This window comes from Chiloscyllium plagiosum, chromosome 17 (genome assembly GCF_004010195.1).
Source record: "Chiloscyllium plagiosum isolate BGI_BamShark_2017 chromosome 17, ASM401019v2, whole genome shotgun sequence".
Lineage (NCBI taxonomy): Eukaryota > Metazoa > Chordata > Chondrichthyes > Orectolobiformes > Hemiscylliidae > Chiloscyllium > Chiloscyllium plagiosum.
The window spans coordinates 25,964,189-25,986,176 of record NC_057726.1 but is presented as its reverse complement, the minus strand read 5'-3'; the positions used below and the strand labels follow the sequence as shown (position 1 = coordinate 25,986,176).

General features: G+C 41.2%; 1 protein-coding gene across 5 annotated transcripts in view; it reads right to left on the bottom strand.

Annotated features, from left to right (window-relative positions):
* The window catches only part of LOC122558290 (polyamine-modulated factor 1-binding protein 1), a 488,574-nt gene that overhangs the window by 353,342 nt on the left and 113,244 nt on the right, over positions 1-21,988 (bottom strand). The gene's annotated exons all lie outside the window — the stretch shown is intronic.

Sequence of the window (21,988 nt, the reverse complement as noted above, 5' to 3'; positions counted from 1 at the left end):
ATGGGTCAAGTAATTTAAAACATCTCTTCTAGGAAGTGGGAATATCCAAAAGCCCCAAAGAAATTAGAATGCAATATCACTAAGTTAAAAAGAAAGCATAAAATCTAAAGACTTACAGACATCACCAATCGTAGAAATTTCAACACTGTATGCAACAGAAAGCATTGCTATCTTCACTTTACTAATACAGTGTATACTGTTTTGATGTTAATACAAAAGCTCCTGACCCTTACTGTCTGCTAACAAATGCAAAGGAACATAACACCATCTGTTAGTAAATTCCCAAGATTAATTCCATTTCCTAAACTAATGAACTTGGTAACTGCTAGCATAAATCATATAATTCAGCAACAGTCCTTTCAGAAAGACCAAGAATTATCTGCAAGCATCACTATATAAACTCTAAGTTTGTTTCGTTGGATCAGATCTGCTAATCGGTCCAATTATTTGCAAGAATGATATTCCTTCATTGTAACTACATGCAAAGAGTCAGATCCAACTTTTGAACCAAACTTACATACTAGCAAAGGAATAAATCTGTGGAATCTATTATGTTGTGTTCAGAAAAATGAACTTTGGCCCCGGCTTTACTAAGGGTCTTAAAGTTCTTTACCTTAACCCTATGTCATTTTCACATGAAATGCTTGGCACTTTAAATTTCTGACTGCTAGAAGGATACAAGGATCTGTTTCTTGGCAGACATATGTACCATGATTTCCTTTTAAGTTTTCCCCGATGTCCTGCCATTACATTGTCAGAGAATCAGCAGAAATTTTGGGGAAATGGTAAAAATAGTCACTTACTCATGTTTTCAGAACTTTCACTGAAGTTTTAAGTGGAGATGAGATGACTTCTGGAGTAATGTGTGCAGTTCTGGTGGCTCTGTTAGAGGAAGTATATTATTAACCTGGAGAGGGTTCAGAAGAAATTGACCAGGATGTTGCTGGGAATGGAGGGTTTAAGTTATAAGGAGAGGCTGGATAAGCTGGGACATTTTTCATTGGAATGTAGGAGGTTGAGAAGTGACCTTATAAAGTTTCATAAAATAATGAGGGGTATAGATAAGGTGAATGGCAGGTGTCTTTTCCCTGTGGTGCGGGATTTCAAGACTCGAGGGCATATTTTTTAAGGTGAGAGGAGAAAGATTTAAAAAAGACATGACAGGCTTTTTTTTTACAGTCAGTGATTCGAGCGTGAATGAACTTTCAGAGCAAGTGGTGGATGTGGCTATAGTTACAATGTTTAAAAGACATTTGGATAAGTACATGAATTGGAAATGTTTGGAGGGATATGAGCCAAGCTCAGGCAAGTGGGATTAGTTTAGTTTGGGATTATGGTCAGCATGGACTGATTGGACTGAAGGGCCTGTTTCCATGCTGCATGACTTCCCTATGATCTAATTTATTAATATTAGCCCCAATAATCAATAGCTTATAAAATGAAATTACATTAATGTTTAATACACAAATGAGTTGGTTCAAATAAGGCAGTGAGTGAGCAATGACAGCATTTGGGACTTTGGGTTGAAACCCTGATGTCAGGTCAATTGGACAGTTAGTGGCCAGAGGATTTGCTTGCTATCTAGTTGAGGACAACAGATATGTTTTGAAGCTGGACAGCCATTTGGAGGTACATCATCTCAAAAGAAGTTGCAATTGCTTTTTAAGGTAAGAGAAAATGTGTGTGCCTTTATCTGGAGATGTTTTGTTTGCAACTTTTAAAACTATCAAATAAAAAGTAGCCATTTAATTTAGTTGCTCCTAGCTATTCACTTGAAACTTGCTGCAGTTTGTTGGCTACAAAATCTGACCTTTTGAGGAGCAAGTATGACTTCAGGGTGTGACGGGTTATCGGATTAGAAGTCAAAGTGGGATTAAGGCTGAGATTGGTGTCAGGTAGGGTACCCCAGAATGACATGATGTAAGTAGGTGTTATTTCACCACTACTAATGACACAAAGGTATGACTAAATTATTAAATAAGAATGGCACAGTGGTAGAGTCTCTATCTCTGCACCAGGAGGCCTGGGTTCAAGCCCCATCTCCAATAGAGGTCTTATAGCAGTTCTAACAGGTTGATTAGAAATTTGAAAAAAAGACATGATACAGACATAACAAACTAGAATTTTAATTCATTATAGCTACTGATGAATTTTATATTTTACTTGCACCAAGTTGTGGTAGGGGATGGGATCCAATGAATCGCCTCCAATGACATGGTGGAGTTACTTTGCTGCTTTGACAATCCCTTCAGTGACACCACTGGGAACTTTTTTCTCCTGGTAAGGCCACCAATGATGGCAAGATGGAAGATGCAAGACAATGTGTGATCCAAAAGGTCCACAACAGTGGAACAGATGAAGGAAGACAGTGCATCTCATCGGTGCCAAACACCAGAAGTCAGCTGCTGTGGTAAGGTGGACTTAGTTGTTGAAATTCAACCCTCCAACATTGTATAAAGAAATTGGTCTGAAAGAGTTAACTCAGAAGCTTTGAATTAGCTCCATCCTTTGAGATATAAATGATTGCATATCTAGGAGGAGCTGGACATTCTAGTTTGTTGTGAGTTGCTCGTCACTTTAACAGCCTACAACAATGTCGCATAAACCCAGCTACTATGTCTACTATGTAGCAATGTGTCTCTTATTTAGTTTTAGTGTAGTTAATCAGCTTAAAGCTAATGTAACCTGCTATCTTGTTATGTAATAAGCTACTTATTGTTTACTCAGGTAAATGTTATGCTGAAGATTTATTAGTGGTTCCTTCTTCACCACTCAATATCAGGAAGTCCTGCAGATTACTAATAGCAACAAATCTACCCAAAGAAGATTCTATCACAACCAGCTGCAACATGTATTACAATGGTCACTGAATCTGACCACATATTAGATTTAGATTAGATTAGATTACATTACAGTGTGGAAACAGGCCCTTCGGCCCAACAAGTCCACACCGACCCACCCATACCCCTACATTTACCCCTTACCTAACACTACGGGCAATTTAGCATGGCCAATTCACCTGACCTGCACATCTTTGGACTGTGGGAGGAAACCGGAGCACCCGGAGGAAACCCACGCAGACACGGGGAGAACGTGCAAACTCCACACAGTCAGTCGCCTGAGGCGGGAATTGAACCCGGATCTCCGGCGCTGTGAGGCAGCAGTGCTAACCACTGTGCCACCGTGCCACCCACATATCTAACAAGGCCACACGGACAATAATGGTGTCTCAAGTTCCCCAAGTTAAACAGTCATGCATAGGCTTCTGTTAACAGCCATTTGCTAAGTCCTGTGGTATGGACCCTGGTGACTGGAACAGGGCTATGAACTTGTAAATCCCTACTCAAGAACCTACATTCAAGTGACAAATGCATGAAGGTCATCTGTCATAGAACAGAGGTGTCTTTGGATAGCAGCATGTAACAAAGCAATCTTCTTCATGATACCCTCATATGTGGAAGGGGTTAGAAATGTTGGCCCAAAAAATATTTCTCCAAAAAATATTTCTCCAGACTGGGAAACCATATCCTGTGGATCATCATCATCAAATAAAGAAACCTTTAATAAAAACAAAAGAAGAAAGGGTCACTCAACCTAAACTGTTAACTCTGATTTCTCTCCACATGTTGCAGACCTGCTGAGCTTTTCCAGCAATTTCTCCTTTTGTTAAAGAAAACTTTAAACTTTGCAACTTGGAATATTTGAACACTGATGGATAATTTCAAGATTGACCACTTGGAAAGAAGAGCTGTGATGGTAACATGTGAATTATTCAGAGGACAAGTTGATGTTGCTGCCGTTAGTGATACCCAGCTTCCTTGAAAGGGATAGCTGAAGGAACATGCAGGGGTATGCACTTTCTACTGGAAAGGGTAAGTTGCCAACAATCCTCATGACATGGTATTGGTATTATAAATAAATGCTTGATAGTACTAGTAATTAACTTAAACATTGTGATAATGGGGAGAAGTTGAAACTTTTCATCTGGCAATCATTGGAGCCAGGATGCAAGAAACAGACTTGGATAAACAAAGACACCATTTTATGCAGCATGAGGACAGGATTGTTTAGACCATCATTAGCCTGGCTGCATTCCATGCTAATGATAGCCCAATCAATCGGCATCCCCTCAATGTCATTCGTTATCAAAGCAGGTTGTTATGTTGAATTAATGACTTATCTAATAATGTTCTAGCTCAACTGTCATTAGCAGCTGTATTTTACTCTTGGGAAAATCCACAGGTTGGCTTAATATATCTTTGTAGAACAATTTGTTTCACCAGTTGTTGCCTACCATTTCAATTGCTGAAGAAATTTCTGGATGCCTAACAGTTTCATGAAATCTACATGGCACCATCTGGGCATAGGTAATGACATCTGCACCAATTAAGCAAAGTTAATGATGCTGTGGATGACCATGTATCAGACTGGTTGCTCTCAATGTGCATGCATTACAATATATGTACAGAAGTACTCACTACCAAGAGCATGTCTATTGACTTGAATGATTTTGGTCAATGCAGTGAATGTGGTAAGCTTTACAAAAGATTGGCCCCTTGAATTCCAGAGTACTTTCTGCTTATGTAATGTAAAGGCAAGTGAGCAGCTCAATCTATTATTGTACACAATGGTTTAATGTCTGTCTTGTAAGGTGATTTTGAAACATTTATTTGGATTTCACATTGAGTTTGTTATTACAGACCATTTTCCCACACTGTTACAGAAGTCAGCATGACTCATGGCCAGGAGGCTTGTAGATATGTTCTGTTGCCTAAATGTAGGATTTCTAGCACTCAATGTAAACACCTTCAATGTTCAGAAAAGAAACTGAATTCATGATAAAAAATAAAGCAGGAACTTTGGGATGATGCACCATGGAGCAAAAGCAACACTGGAATGTTATCAAACATGTAAGACAATGAATAAACTACAGTTTTAAGGCAGTATTAATTGTAATATAAATTAACTTCTCTTTGAACTGGCAGGGCAATTGTATGACTACTTTCCCTGCAACAGCTGGGTCTGTCACCCCTTCACAATTCTTCCTGCATTATCCATGCAACCAGTCTAGTCAAGAATAAAAAAAGAGAAGCTGCTGGATTTCTCAACTGATGACAGTCTTAAATCTGAATTCTCTCACTGAAATAGAATCAAAATTTATGCAAGAAACAACTAATAACCCAACGACCATTAAGTGCAAATATTATGTGCCTGCAATGGAATAAACAACTTCATGTGTTAAATGGTGAGTAATACTATTAAGCCATTGCTTAAGTTGTCTTTTATAATTTGGGCATTATGTGCTTTGATGCTGAATGGAGCAAAACATTAGGCCGACATACTGTTAAGTATACATGGACAGCTGTTAGATCTGGATATGGATATACAGTACATAGAGTCATTGGGTCATAGAGATGTACAGCATGAAAACAGACCCTTCAGTCCAACCCGTCCATACCAACCAGATATCCCAACCCAATCTAGTTCCACCTGCCAGCACCTGGCCCATATCCCTCCAAACCCTTCCTATTCATATACTCATCCAAAAAAGCTTAAGAAGTTCTAACCTACAGAATCTAGCACATACTCTGCTACTTCATTCTTGACTCCATCTTCAGCCAGAGCCACTGTGTCAAGATGAACCAGATTGTTCAAAACTATGGAGTCCTGATTTGCACTTGAATGAATTTTATTTTTTTTTTCCTATTTGTTCATGGTTGTGGATGTCACTAGCAACATCCATGAACAAATTACAAGAAAAAAGGAACTCAGTTTCTGGTCCCATATATTTTCCATCATTAGGATTGTGCAGAAGATCAAATGTCCGTCTACTTAAAATTATCTACCTCTAGCCCGGCTTTACTTCTCGTGAAACCCCATGTCTTACTTTGACAAAGTTTTACCTGCACATCCACTAATATCATTTATTGTATCCGTTGCTCCCGATGCGGTCTCCTCTACATTGGGGAGACTGGACGCCTCCTAGCAGAGCGCTTTATGGAACATCTCCGGGACACCCCCATCAATCAACACACCGCCCTGTGGCCCAAAATTTCAACACCCCCTCCCACTCTGCCGAGGACATGGAGGTCCTGGGCCTCCTTCACCGCCACTCCCTCACCACCAGACGCCTGGAGGAAGAACGCCTGATCTTCCACCTCGGAACACTTCAACCCCAGGGCATCAATGTGGACTTCAATAGTTTCCTCATTTCCCCTTTCCCCACCTCACCCTAGTTCCAAACTTCCAGCTCAGCACTGTCCCCATGACTTGTCCTACCTGCCTATCTTCTTTTCCACCTATCCACTCCACCCTCCTCCTTGACCTATCACCTTCATCCCCTCCCCCACTCACCTATTGTACTCTATGCTACTTTCTCCCCACCCCCACCCTCCTCTGGCTTATCTCTCCACGCTTCAGGCTCTCTGCCTTTATTCCTGATGAAGGGCTTTTGCCCGAAACATCGAATTTACTGCTCCTTGGATGCTGGCTGAACTGCTGTGCTCTTCCAGCACCACTAATCCAGAATCTGGTTTCCAGCATCTGCAGTCATTGTTTTTACCATGATTCTGAAACAGTCAACATTGAATTTGTTTCACCAATCTAATGAAGTTGCACAATCTTTAGGCAGAGGAAACTAAGTTTACAGTTGCTGTTGTCGAGAACAGATGTATTCTGTACAGCTTTTGAGTAATTATGTTGAGCCTGGGTTGGTAAGTGCACTCATGGCAGAGAAAGTCTGGTTTTTAATCAGTAAAGGAATAAAAGGTTATGGAGAAAAGGTATAAAAATGGAGTTGAGGATTATCAGATCAGCCATGATCTCATGGAATGGCAGAACAGACTCAATGGTTGAATGGTCTACTTCTGCTCCAATGTCTTATGATTTGACGAGAATTCATAGAATCCCAACAGTGTGAAAACAGGTCCTTCAGCCCAACAAGTCCATACTGACTCTCTGAAGAGAACCCCTCCCAGAACCATTCCCTCTACTCTACATTTACTCCTGACTAATGCACCTAACCTACATATCCCTGAACACAATGGGCAATTTAACATAGCCAATTCACTTAACCTGGCCATCTTTGGATAGTAGGAGGAAACTGGAGCACCCGGAGAAAACCCACGCAGACATGGGGAGAATGTGCAAACTCCATACAGACAGTCACCTGAGGCTGGAATTGAACCTGGGTCCTTGGCACTGTGAAGCAGCAGTGAGCCACTGTACAACAGTAATATAAACTGGACTTATTGCTGTCATGAAATAAACCATCTTGTTCCTGGAATAATGAAAAGGTATCCCTTATTGCCCTGTGTAGCTGACTGTGTCCAAGCCCTTGACACAGTGTGCTGACACCTCTTGAGCAGGCCTAACTCCTTTTACTTGACTGAGGTGTGACTGAGACAACTACAACAAGCTTTCTACATTTGTGTCTGCACTAAACGGCATAGCTGGAAAGAAGTAATATGAACCTGTTGCTCTGGCTGAGGTAACAAGATACACAAAGGAAAGGAAACAAGGGACGTGAAATAACTCCACAGAGATAAGATGTAGGTGAACGTCCCAGGATGTGCACTCTCCTGGATACTGACCTTCGAGTTCTCTTACTCAATTCAGACCCAGTTGGTCACTTTAGCTGTCTCGAGTCCACATACTGACAGCAAGTACAATGGCTTGCTGACCTGGATCCTGAAGAAAAGTTTAACTGTTTGGCCGAGGCTTGGCTTTGTTTTGAGGTTTTGCTGTGGGCTGAACTAGACTCCTTCTGTTCATGACATTTTCTTAGTGAGGCTATGCAATTGCCTTCACTCAAGTGGTGTTCCCCAAGCTGTACCAGAATGGCGAGGGTATCCATTTCCATCAGAAAACCCTGCAATTTTTATGCTCCACTTGCAATATTTTCTAATAATAAAGGCAGCTGTAGTGCCTATTTGAAGTCCAGTCGGGTTTCAGTGAGTAGGCGTTTTTGGATGGATATATCATCAATCCCACTCTCAGCCACTGAAATAACTCCAGAGTCCCATATCCTGTCCCCAAGTCACCCTTTATTTACACGTGGAAAGTTCTGTTTGTTGGCGACACCACTGTGGGAGGACAGATATCAAACAACAGTAAGTCATAATACAGGAAGAAGATAGAGTGCTTGGTGTTTTGGAGCAATGATAACAATGCCTCAATGTTGGCAAAGGAAAAGAACTGATCAAAGACTTCAGGAAGAACGGAGGAGGCCATGTCCCCATCTACATCTATGGAGCTACGGTAGAGAGGGTTGGAAGTGTCAAGTTCCTAGGAGTGACAATAACTGACAACCTGTCCTGGACTTCCCATGTAGTTGCGACGATCGAGAAGGTACAACAATGCTTCTTCTTCCTCAGGTGGCTAAAGAAATTCAACATGTCCATAAGGACCCTCGCCAACTTTTATTGATGCACCACAGAAAACATTCTGTCCAGATGCATAGCGGCCTGGTACAGTACAGTAAGTTGTGTGCATAGCCTGGGCCATCACAAAAGCCAACCTCCCATTCATAGATTCCATTTACACTTCTCGTTGTCGTCGAAAGGTTGCCAACATCAAAGACCCCTCCCAGCCTGATAATGATCTTTTCCAACCTATTCGGTCAGGTAAAAGCTACAGAAGCTTGAACACACTCACCAATAGGTTCAAGGACAGGTTCTTCCCTGCTGTTATTAGACTGCTGACTGGACCTCTCTAACTTCAAATAAGAGTTGATCTTGCCTTGTGCACCTCCTGTCCAGACGTAACCTTGTATGCCTCGCTCTAAGCACACTACAATCAGCCTGTACTACCCCCAAAACAAAGCTTTTCACTGTACTTAGGTAAAATTGATGACAATAAATCAAATCAAACGTTGCGTTGACACTGATTCAGCTCTGAGTGAATGGAAATGCCGACACTCCTGTTTATATCTGTCAGCCAGGGCACCCTGATTGAAACTGTTAATCTGATCTAATCAGGTAACATTCTGAGGTCCATCTGGCTGACCTTATTGCAGCAGGGATGTTATAAGCATTCAAGCAGCTCAAAGTGACCGAGCACTATGACAGTGAGTGGAGAGTCCAGAGATGTGGCCCAGTCCATTCCATGTTCTGAGTGTAGAGTGTCCTTGCTGCAGCATTACAGTGATAGTTACCAGTGCAGCTCAAAGCAGTGAAGAGCAGAGTGTCCTGTGAGTAGAAAAGGAATGTGCCATGCGAGTTCTTAGATGCCATTATCCATGGACATGGGTTGCATGTGGCTAGTGCCCATGATCGTGCCCAGTATCCATCATACAGTTTGGTTAGAGGAAATGGTGATCTGAAACCACCAGGCATCCACTCTGATTCGCATAGCAAGTTTCCTTGACTTCCAGCGATTTTTGCATATTGATAAGATAGGAAGCTGAATATTAATGAGGTGAATTGAGCCATTAACAAGGCATATAACAAGAAATAATCCCCCTTCATTGTGAACTCATTACTGCCAGTGAGAAAATTGACATGCCAGTTGTAAAAAACATTCAAGATGGCATGAGGTGCTTCTGATAGAGTCAAGTGTGGTGCTAGAAAAGCACAGCAGGTTAGGCAGGATCCGAGGAACAGGAAAATCGATGTTTCGGGCAAAAGCTCTTCATCAGGAATGAGGCTGGGAGCTTGGGAGCCTCAGAAATGGAGAGATAATTGTGAGGGGTTGGGGCTGGGAGGAATAGGTGGATGGAGGTGAGGGTAAAGGTGATGGGTTGGAGGGGAGGGTGGACTGGATAGGTGGGTATGAAGATGGACAGATGGGACGGGTCACAAGGACGGTGCTGAGCTGCAAGGTTGGAACTGGGGTAAGGTGGGGGGGAGGGGAATTGAGGAAACTGGTGAAATCTACATTGATGCCATGGGGTTGGAGGGTCCCGAGGTGGAAGATGAGGTAAGTAAGTGGCGTTGGAAGAGGCCCTGGACCTGCATGTCCTCGGCAGAGTTGGAGGGGGAGTTAGAGTGTTCGGCCACAGGGCGGGTGTCCTGGAGATGTTATCTGAAGCGCTCTGCGAGTAGACATCCTGTCTCCCCAATGTAGAGGAGGCCGCATCGGGAGCAATGGAGACAGTAAATGACATGTGTGGAAATGCAGGTGAAACTTTAATGGATGTGGAAGGCTCCTTTCGGGCCTTGGACAGAGATGAGGGTGGGGGGGCGGCGTGAGGGGCGCGGGTTGGGCGCAGGTTTTGTAATTCCTACAGTGGCAGGGGAAGGTGCTGGGAGAGGAGGGTGGGTTGTTTGGGGGCGTGGACATGACGAGGTAGTCACGGTCGGAACGGTCTTTACGGAAACTGGATGGGGTGGGATGGAAATATATCTCTAGTGGTGAGGGTCCGTTTGTAGGTGGCGGAATTGGCGAAGGATGATGTGATGTATACGGTTGGAGGGGTGGGGTTTTAAGGCAGAGGTATGGGGCATGCTTGAGATGCGCTGGAGGGCATCATCAACCACGTGTGAGGGGAAATTGTGGTCTTTAAAGGAGGTGGCTATCTGGTGTGTTCTGTGGTGGAACTGGTCCTCCTGGGAGCAGATGCAGCGGAGGCAGAGGATTTGGGAATAAGGGATAGCAGGGTGGGAGGAGATGTAATCCAGGTAGTTGTGGGAGTCAGTGGGTTTGTAAAAAATGTCAGTGTTGAGTTGGTCACTGTTGATGGAGAGGTCCATGAAGGGGAGGAAAGTGTCAGAAATGGTCCAGGTGAATTTAAGGTCGGGGTGGAATGTGTTGGTGAAGTTGATGATCTGTTCAACCTCCTCGTTGGAGCACAAGGTGGCACCGAGGCAATCATCAATGTAGTGGAGGAAAAGGTGGGCAGTGGTGCCGGTGTAACTGCAGAAGATAGACTGTTCCACGTAGCTGTCAAAGAGACAGACATAGCTGGGGACCATGCAGATGCCCATGGCTACCCCTTCATCTGGAGGAAGTGGGAGGATTCGAAGGAGAAATTGATCATCAATGTAGTGGAGGAAAAGGTGGGCAGTGGTGCCGGTGTAACTGCAGAAGATAAACTGCAGAAGACATAGCTGGGGACCATGCAGATGCCCATGGCTACCCCTTCATCTGGAGGAAGTGGGAGGATTCGAAGGAGAAATTGTTGAGAATGAGGATTAGTTTAGCCAAACGAATAAGAGTATCAGTGGAAGGGTACTGGTGGGGAAGTTGGGAGAGGAAGAAGTGGAGGGCTTGGAGGCCCTGGTCCTGACGGATGGAGGTGTATAGGGACGGGTTGTCCATGGTGAAGATGAAGCGCTGGGGACCAGAGAAACAGAAATCTGGAGGAGGTGGAGGGCGTGGGTGATATCCCAAACATAGGTGGGGAGTTCCTGAACCGGGGGGATAGGACAGTATTGAGGTATGTGGAGATGAACTCAGTGGGGCAGAAGCAGGCCAAGCGTAGTCAGGCTTGTGGATCTTGGGTAGGAGGTAGAAACAGGCGGTGCAGGGTTCCCAAACTATGAGGTTGGAAGCTGTGGGTCGGAGATCCCCTGAAGTGATGAGCTGTGTACGGGTCTGGGAGATGATGGTTTGGTGATGGGAGGTGAGGTCGTTGTCATGCTCCTGATAAGAGATATGCCTCAATTACCTTGTATGATTCTGCCACAAATCTCTTCATAGCATACTTTTACTCAAACCCTTTTAAGATTCTTCACCAAGAGTTTGTTTATTTCACCAGGCTACATGTGTCCTCCTGAAATCTGTCCTCATTGCTTCATGCATACAGAGTCATGCTGTGTAACCTAAATTAAATTATCTTATCTTTGAATATTCCTTCTCTTGCACTTTGACAGGATATAGATTTTGTACATGACAGGCTTTAAAAATACAACATCTAGCCATGATGAGATTTGAATAAAAGGAACTCTCTTAGTCCCTTCAACAATTTGAATTGCCACATTTTACATTATCATCATACTATTTGTTCTAAACAATGAACGTACAATACATAGTCATTCAGAATAGGTTTCTGACTTGATTTTTTAAAATGCTATTTGTTCAGTGAAACCCCAAAGATGATCTTCATCTTCTAAAATATGCATAATGTCACAAGTAGACAGATTCTCATCAACACCCGCGGTGAACATCATTAAGATGTTTCCAGGAAAATTAATTGAAAGACTCATTAAAAACAAATTAAGAAAAATGTGTTGCAGAATTTTTGTTCAGTTCATAAATCAATCCAAAGCTCATTCTAGACTTTAACAATTAACTGCAATTTATTTACTTTGTAGTGACTGAATGGATTATAATAAAGTCATTTGATTATATTCATAATGTTAGCCCCTTGAAATGCCAGTTTCTCATTAGTATATCTTTTGGAATATTCAGTAGTGTATCTATAAATGAATATTGTAAGTAGACAGATGAAGATAAATGAATGGTTTCAAATATAAGCCTTTGTTAGTAAAGTGATAAAGATAACAGTATTATACGTAGAGTCATTTAGCAGTGGCTCAACTTGTAAGGCTGGGAAGGTGTCCTCGCAATTGGGGTCATGGTGAAGCAGTCTGGGGAGGGTGTCCTCACAGTTGAGAGTGTGGTACTAGAAAAGTACAGAAGGTCAGGCAGCATCCAAGGAGCAGAAGAATCGGCTTTTTGGGCATAAATCCTTCATCATTCCAGATGAAGGGCTTATACCCAAAGTGTTGATTCTCCTACTCTTTGGATGCTACCTGACCAGCTGTGCTTTTCCAGCACCACACTCTCAACTCTGACCACCAGCATCTGCAATCCTCCCTTTCTCTGAGGGTGTCCTCTCAGTCAATATCACCTTAAGGCAGTCTGGGAAGATTTTCCTCTCAGTTGGCATCACGCTGAAGCAGTCTGGAAAGGGTGTCTTGCTTGTTAGGAAGAAATAAAATCTGACATCTCAGCAAAACTGGACTAGTCATAGCCTACAAGAGGAGTAGAAGCTCCAAGGGAGAGGGCTGATTGGCAAGTAGTAGGTAAGGTCAGATAAATATTTACAACTTTTAATCGCTTATAGATCCTAAGAGCTGTAGCCTGTAGTAACCAGGAGCAGAAAAGAAATTGATATGATTTGATATTGAGCATCTTCCAAAAGATTTAATTTTAAGGGGTAAATGATGGTAGGAAAGCTCAAAGCCATGGTGTGCTCCTCCAGATCTATGTGGGAAATCGGGCACATTTCCAGTGCCTGGGAATGGCATTTGTGCAGGAAATGTCTCCAGCTATAGCTGCTGGAAGCCAGGGTTTTGGAGCTGGAGTGGGGACATGGTGGAGCATCCACAATGCTGAGAGAAACATGGATAGAACGTACAGAGAGGTAGTCATATTGCAGGCTAAGACTCTGTAGACAGAAAGGGAATAGGTGACCAGATAGAACAAGACCACTCAGCAGACAGTGCAGAAATCCCCGTAACCATTTCCCTGACAAACAGATATGCCATTATGGATTTGTTTGTCAGTTATATCAACAATTTGGATGAGCATATAGGAGGCATGGTTAGTAAGTTTGTGGATAACACCAAAATTGGTGGTATAGTGGACAGCAAGAGAGTTATCTAAGATCATAAAGAAATCCTGATCATTTGGGTCAATGGGTTGAGGAGTGGCGGATGAAGTTTAATTTGGATAAATGCGAGGTTTTGCACTTTGGTAAAACAAACAAGGGCAGGACTTAATGGTAGGACCGTGGGTAGTGTGTAGAACAGAGAGATCTAGGGTTTCAGAAACATAATTATTTAAAATTTGCGTCACGTATAGACAGAATGGTTAAAAAGATGTTTAGTACATTTGACTTCATGTTCAGTCCTTTGAGTATGAGTTGGGATGCCATGTTGAGGTTATACAAGACCTTGGTGAGATCTCTTCTGGACTACTATGTGCAATTCTGGTCACCCTGTTATAGGAAGGATATTATTAAACTTGAGAGAGTTCAGAAAAGGTTTACCAGGATATTGTCAGGATTCGAGGGTTTGAGTGATAAAAATAGGCTGGGACATTTTCACTGGTGCGTAGGAGATTAAGGGGTTATCTTATAGAGGTTTATTACATTATGAGGGGCATAGATAAGCCGAATAGCAAAAGTCTTTTCCCTAAGATGGGGGATTTCACAACTAAGGGGCATATTTTTAAGGTGAGGGAAGGAAGATTTAAAAAGGACAGGGTCACCTTTTTTAAAAGAGAGTGGTGAGTGTGTGGAATTAACTTTCAGAGGATGTGGTGAATACAGGTACATTTACAACATTAAAGAGAGATTTGGATAAGTACATGAATAAGAAAGGTTTGGAGGGGTATGGGCCAAACACAGGCAAGTGGGACTAATTTAGTTTGTGAACATGGTCGTTGTGGACTAGTTGGACCAAAGGGTCTGTTTCCATGCTGTATGATTCTATGAATGGCCTTTCAGTGGAATACAGCAACAGCAAATTAATGGCATCACAATTGGCTCTGCAGCACAGAGGACGAGCAAATCTTTGGGACTACATAGGTGTTCCTGTGACTCCAGGATGGCATGTTGCCTCCTCAGTGCTTGGGTCAAGGATTTCTCAAAGCAGCTACAGGACATTCTGGAGGGCAAGTTGAATAGCCATGGATCATGGTACACATTTGTACCCAAGGCTAGGGTGTAAAAGGGGATAGGGATCTAAAAGCAGAATATAAGGACTTAGGAAGCAAACTGAAAAGTAGGATCTCGAAGCTAGTGATCTAAGAACTACTACCAGTACTATGTGCTAGTCAGAATAGAAATAACAGGACATATTGGATGAACATATGGCTAAACTTAGCCATAGCATTCAAAAAAATCATGGGAATAGGACAAGAAACATAAAAAAGACAAGCCTTAAGGTTTTGAGCCTGAATAAATGGAACATTCTAAATAAGTTGGATGAATTAATCGTGCAAATAGATGCAAACAGGCATGATAATCGTTGAGATTCCGGAGACATGGCTGCAAAGTGACCAGGGATGGAAACTGAATATCTAGGGGTATCAGAATTTAAAAAGAATAGACGAAAGGGAAAAAAGCAGTAGAGGATATAAACACAATATTAAGGAAAGATATTAGTTCAAACAATGTAGAATCTGTGTGAGTAGAATTGAGAAATACCTAGGGGCAAAAACATTAATGTGAGTGGTATAAAGACCACCAAACTGGAGTGGTGACGCTGGAAGTGGCATTAAACAAGAAACCAGAGATGCGTGCAGTAAAGGAACATGTGTAAATATGAGTGATTTTAAACTGCATATGGATTGGGTGAATCAAATTAGTCACAATAATGGAGAGGAGAAATTCCTAGTGTATAAATGGGATGATTTACTGGACCAAAACATTGAGGAACCAACTAGGACAAGGCCAGCTTCAACTTAGTACAATGCAAAATGAATGGAATAATTAGTAATGCAGTTTTGAAAGACTCCTTGGCAGTAAGCAACCACAAAATGATTGAGTTCTTCATCAAAATGGTAAGAGATGTAGTTGATTCTGGGACTACGGCCCTGAATTTAAATAAGAGAAACTACAATGATATGAGGCGTGAGTTGGCTATGATGATTGGGAAACGTTACTGGAAGGAATGATAAGCAAAGACAAAATGCAAAGAATGAATGGGTAAACTACAATAATTGTTTATTCTTGTCTAGTGCAAGAGTGCAAAGAGAACAGTGACCAACCATGGCTTACGACTGAAGTTGGCGATAGCATTAGATGCATAAATCAGGCATACAAATTGGCAAGAAAAAACATTAGACCTGATGACTGGGTTTGCAAAATCTCAGCATGGATTTACAAAAGGGAAATCAAGCCTGACAAACCTATAGGAATTCTTCAAGGATGTAACTAGTACAGTTTACAGGGGGAGCTGATGGATGAGTGGGGAAATATGTAACAGATGTAGTATACTGTGGATTAATGTGAGGTTATCTAATTTGATAGCACAAATAGGAAGGCAGATTATTATTTGATGGCTGTAAATTGAGAGAGGATCATGCTCAGTGAGACACTGGTGCCCTTGTTCACCATTCATTGAAAGTAGACATGCAATTGCAGCTGGCAGTAAAAGAGGCAAACTACACATTGGCCTTCATAATGAGAGGATTTGAATACATGAAAAAGGACATTTTGCTGCAATTATACAGGATAATGGTGAGGCCACACCTGGAATAATGTTTTGCAGCCAAGATTTACCAAACTGATTCATGGGATAGCTGGATTGACCTATGTGGAGAAATTCAGTTGGTTAGGATTGTATTCACTGGAATTTAAAAGAATGAGGAGGGACCTTGTATAAACCTACAAAATTCTAACAGGACTGAACAGGTGAGATGCAGGAAGGATATTCCCGATGGTGCGGGAGTCCAGAGCCAGAGGTCATAGTTTAAGGAAAAGGGGTAAACCTTTTCAGTCTGAGATGAGGAGAAATTTCTTCAGGGCAGGATTAGGGTATTGAGCTTAATGATCAGTCATGATTATATTGAATGGCAGAGTATGCTCAAAGGGCCAAATGGCCTCCTCCTAGTCATTTTCTACTTTTCTATCTAAATATCTGACATAACTAGGTATGCACACTGCCCATTGTCACAGTATGGTTTTGAAAGTTTCCTTACCACACATCGGTTCATCTGTTTATTTTAACTACATTTATCTTTAAGCTTGAGTACATTTAACATGAATGACAGATTTTCAAAACAAGCCTTGTTTTAAGATGATAAAAGAAAGGTTATATCTGGATTATTAGCTTAATAAATTTATTTTCACATGAAACACAAAAAGCCTTTAGAGCTTAAATTTTACATTGCATTGCCATCCCCATAAAGTTAAATCTCGTGACCGTCGATTGAATATAGTGTTGAATAGCACTTGTTTCCCAAAAGGAGTTGGGATATCCACGTAACTACACTTTGCATGCTTAGCTTGAGAAGAGTCCATGGAAATCTGAAAAAATATTGATAAACTAAAGAGCTTGAACTTAAGTTTAGCAGAATTTTCTTTGTTTTACCAGCTTAAAACAGCGCATGCAATATTTAACACCTTAGTAGATCCTAGTTCTTTGAAGTCAGAATATTCTTACTATTAATGTCGTACTGACTTGACATTATTACTTCTCTCAGAGTAATGGGAACTAGCAGCTTGGAATATACTGTTCCCTCATCATGGGTCTGGAAAGGACTCTGCGCATGCTGTATGTATTCTTGTCACCGCTCAAATATTCATTAAATTTTAACATTGAAAATCTGCAGACAAGAAAACCAGTTTAAAACACTCAAAGATACAATTTAAATGATGGGCAACCGTACAATGCCTCATTGATTCACAATGTTTGCCTGTTGCATGGGCTAAAGTAATATGACACGTAAGTGGCATAAATTGGTTTGTACCGTGCTTGCGTCTTGAACATATAATGTCTGCAAGACATACAAATTTAGCAATGCATCAGCCTACATGCAATCAATGCAACTATTAATCCTACTGCCAAATTTATGGCGCTCACTTTTGGTGTTCCTGACAAGCTAAAATCTCAAGTTGACTTTTTTTCATATGTTAAAGGTTCTCTTAAGGTTCTACTGCAAACATTAGGTTTCAGGCCAGCCCTACACAGGACATTTCAGCAGCGCGCATAGCTAGTACAGAATTGAAGAGAAAATCACTTTGTATGTCATCAGGATAGGTTTCTTCAGTTCCACATGATTTGCAAGTATTGCCACTTTCTCACATGTACCCCCACTGTACTGCTAGTGCACCCCAACCTTCCTCATGAATTTGTTTATGGCCACTGCCAGCCAGGCAGACTGCATTGAATTGCATTTGCCTATCTTGCTTTCATGGAGGTGCAACCAGTGCTGATCAACATGCACCAAGTATGCAGATAGTAATTTATTTCAATTTACGAATGTCATGCTTCAGGCAGGGGCTATAGTGCCGGATGAAGGCAAGTTTATATCCTTAGGTCTACATTAGGCTAAAATTTTATCAGTGAATTGGAAGTGTGAAATTAACTGCAAAAATATATGAAATCACTTGACATTCATGCTTTGAAAACTCCAAACAGTATCCACAGAAAATTGGGAGAATAAATATACAGATTTTAACTACCATTTGTGCAAAAGAAATTCTGAATTTGATTGTTAATTTTAAAAGTAAGGGGGTAAAGGTATTAATAGACTGGGATATTTTTAAAGGAGAAAATATACCTACCATTTTAAAAAAGCTCTTTATGTTGAAACCGACTATCAGCTGAACTAATAAAAGCAAAGATGAAAATGTCACTTACAAAATGTGTTGAAAGAGTGATGTTGGTGCAAAGTGAAAACTGATTGCAAGAATGACAATCATATCCCATTCTCACATTGCTTTGATTAGCTTGTTATATTTCAATAGCAAAAGTAAGTAGAGGTATATATGTCTGAGAAGAGTTCCTGCTAAACTAATTAAAGTTTAAAAAGAAAATTATTTTTGTATATAAAAGAATTCAATGTGATGCATTGTATGCTTTGACAGACAACTGAAAGATCTCTTTTTCTTGCTGATTGATTGTATCCACATTTGTTTTTTTGTACAAAATCTAGCTGTTCATATTACATCCACACTTTATCACAATTCATTAAGCATAGAAATCCATGAAAAATATTTAAATACAGTAAAAACAAGCCAAATCTCTCACGCCAAATGACTAAGATTGACACTCCTAATCATCTAAGAATGGATTATAATGGGGAATTGTCATAATACTGTTTAATTGATATGTTCAACATATAATAAGGAGGCGGCTATGTAACTTTGTTCTGGAAGGAAATGAATGATAAAGGCATATTAATTTTTAAAGCCATTTTTGAAGGCAAATTAAGAAGAGATTGGTGAGAAAATAAAGTATTTGTCACTTGTTCACAAGTACCACCACTGTACTGTTAGTGCACCCAACCTTCCCCATGAATTGGCAAAGTACAGCTTACACTCAACTAGTTAGCACTTGCAAAATCCAAAATAAAATTTCTACTGTTATAAGTGATTCTGTGATTAGGCAACACTTGCTCAACAATCCTGAATACACCAATAGTTATACTAACAATGTTAAAAATTACACTCAGGCTTCAACAGGTTTATTTGGAAGTACAGGTACTAGCTTTCGGAGTGCTGCTCCTTCATCAGGTAGCTGTGGAACAGGATTGAAATACACAGAATTTATAGCAAAAGATCTCAGTGTCACGCAACTGAAATGATATATTGAACAAATATATAATTTCAATTGCATGACACTGAGATCTTTTGCTATAAATTCGTGTCTTATGATCCTGTTCCACAGCTACCTGATGAAGGAACAGCACTCTGAATGCTAGTACTTCCAAATAAACCTGTGGGACCATAACCTGTTGTTGTGTGGTTTTTAACTTTGTCCACCTCAGTCCAATGTTGGCACCTCCAATCATCATATACTAACAATGAACATAACACAATCAGTTAAATTCGAAACATGATTCATTTAGATTATTAGAAGGCCATATTTTCATAAGATGAGAATAATTCTCTGCAAACAAAGGAATGTTTATCAAACATTATAACTTTTTGAATTATCTAGAACTTTGAGAGCTTTCTCTCATTTTTCTCATGGTAACACCTCAGCAATTCAGAGTTATCTTGCCAACCAATGAACACTCTTTCCTCCTGTAGTATAAATTATTCTGATCACTTGAAATTTGGCATTCCTGTTTTTATTGTGATAAGTGCAAGACAAAAAAAAACTGTGGTAACATGTGTCTCTTTAACAATATTCAAGTTTTGGTTTTCAAAATGTACTTAACCTGAATGGGAAAGGTGGAAAGATAAAGGTAAAAATACATACTCCAATCAGTCACTTGACAAATGAAACCATTAGTTTATATTGGGCTCTACAGTCCAGGAAGTCTCAGTTTTGGTACCTAGGTCCAGAAATTCCTAGGTTGTTATTATGATGATGGAAGTTTTGAAGCTTCCAAATACTAGGAAACAACTGCACTGGTCAGACTGGAGCTCTGATGTACACAAGATGCATCAACCAGTGTATCTCATTTGCTAGCTCTACTTGATTTTTTTGGGGGTGGGGTGCATGTTTTTCTGGGAGAGCTTTTCAGAAATGAACAATGCATCTGTAATGAAAAATGAGCTTGTTTGGAACCTCTGTAACTGTCCACATGGATAGGCAAGGATCTTGTGGCTGCATGGTTCCCTGTAATAAGGAATCAAAATGCCACTATTATCACGTATATGCTCCTAAACTGAGGCAACAGCCAAGATCAAAGGCTGATCCTACCAACCTTGATAACTGCCCATTCTACATAGAACATAGAACATAGAACATAGAACATAGAAGAATACAGCGCAGTACAGGCCCTTTGGCCCCTAAACTGAGGCAACAGCCAAGATCAAAGGCTGATCCTACCAACCTTGATAACTGCCCATTCTAGGTCCCAGAAGGCAACACACCAATCCTCCTTAGAAATTTCAATGCCAGAGTCAGGAAAGATGTGAAACTTCCACCAGCAGAAAAAGCACAAGACATTTTGCACAGTCATGGTGCAGACGCCTGTACTTATTTGATTGCATCATCATTCAAGCAAGGGTTCGTAGCCCTTGAAGGGCTTATGCTTGAAACATTGGCACTCCTGATCATCAGATGCTGCCTGACCTGCTGTGCGTTTTCCAGTGCCACACTGTTCGAATCTGACTCTCTGGTATCTGCAGTCCGCACTTTCTCCTTCGCAGCAATACTCACAAAATTGTGTCATGATAGGCTCTGATGACTGCGGCACTGATCATTGTCTTCATTGTCTTATCCAGTCCATCAACTCTATCAGTCTGGCCCTCATACAGCAGAAGCAACACAGAGGAAAAAAAAATTTTAAGCCTCTAAATCCAACCAAAGTGACCTTCCTCAGTCAGCACTTCATAGCCAACCTCTCAACTTCCAGGCACCAGGAGTGCAAAAATGCCTGGTTGGCCTTAAAAAAAAAACCTTAACAAGCACTTGAGAAAAGGATCTAGCAGGAAACATTGTGACTGGTTCAGCAAAATGACCAGGGGATACAAGACCTATTTGAGACAAAGAACAAAGCGTTTACTGATTGGAAACTTCACTGTGGTTCAAGAGAAAAGCAGCAATTCTGCAGGCGGTTGAAAACACTAGAACAACATAAAATCCACAATATAGAGGACAAATGGTGGGTAGAAAGAACCTGGGAAATCTAACAGATCAAAGAAACCACTGACATGTTTCTTCAGTGCTGTCAAGATGCTCCAAGCATGAAGAGGTGTCTCATCGGGATTATGGGGCAGTCAATGCTCACTGGAGAAAACACTGAAAAATTCCTGAACAAGCTCCTGTCCTTGGCTTGAAAATCCTTAACTTCTTTTCTCAACATTTGGCTCAATCATAGCATTACCCTGATCCAGAACAAATTTGAAAAATACATTCAATAGTTGAAAAACAACAAAGTCGAAGGAGCAGATGGAATCCCTGCTGAGAAGACTGGGGGTTGGCAAATGTGGTGCCACTGTTTAAGAAGGGCGGTAAAGAAAAGCCAGACAACTATTGACCGGTTGAGCCTGACCTCAGTGGTGGGCAAGTTGTTGGAGGGAATCCTGAGGGACAGGATGTACATGTATTTGGAAAGGCAAGGACTACTGAGGGATAGTCAACATGGCTTTGTGCGTGGGAAATCATGTCTCACAAACTTTATTGAGCTTTTTGAAGAAGTAACAAAGAAGATTGATGAGGGCAGAGCGGTAGATGTGATCTATATGGACTTCAGTAAGGCGTTCGACAAGGTTCCCCATGGGAGACTGATTAGCAAAGTTAGATCTCCTGGAATAAAGGGAGAACTAGCCATTTGGATACAGAACTGGCTCAAAGGTAGAAGACAGAAGGTGGTGGTGGAGGGTTGTTTTTCAGACTGGAGGCCTGTGACCAGTGGAGTGCCACAAGGATCGGCGCTGGGCCCTCTACTTTTTGTCATTTATATAAATGATTTG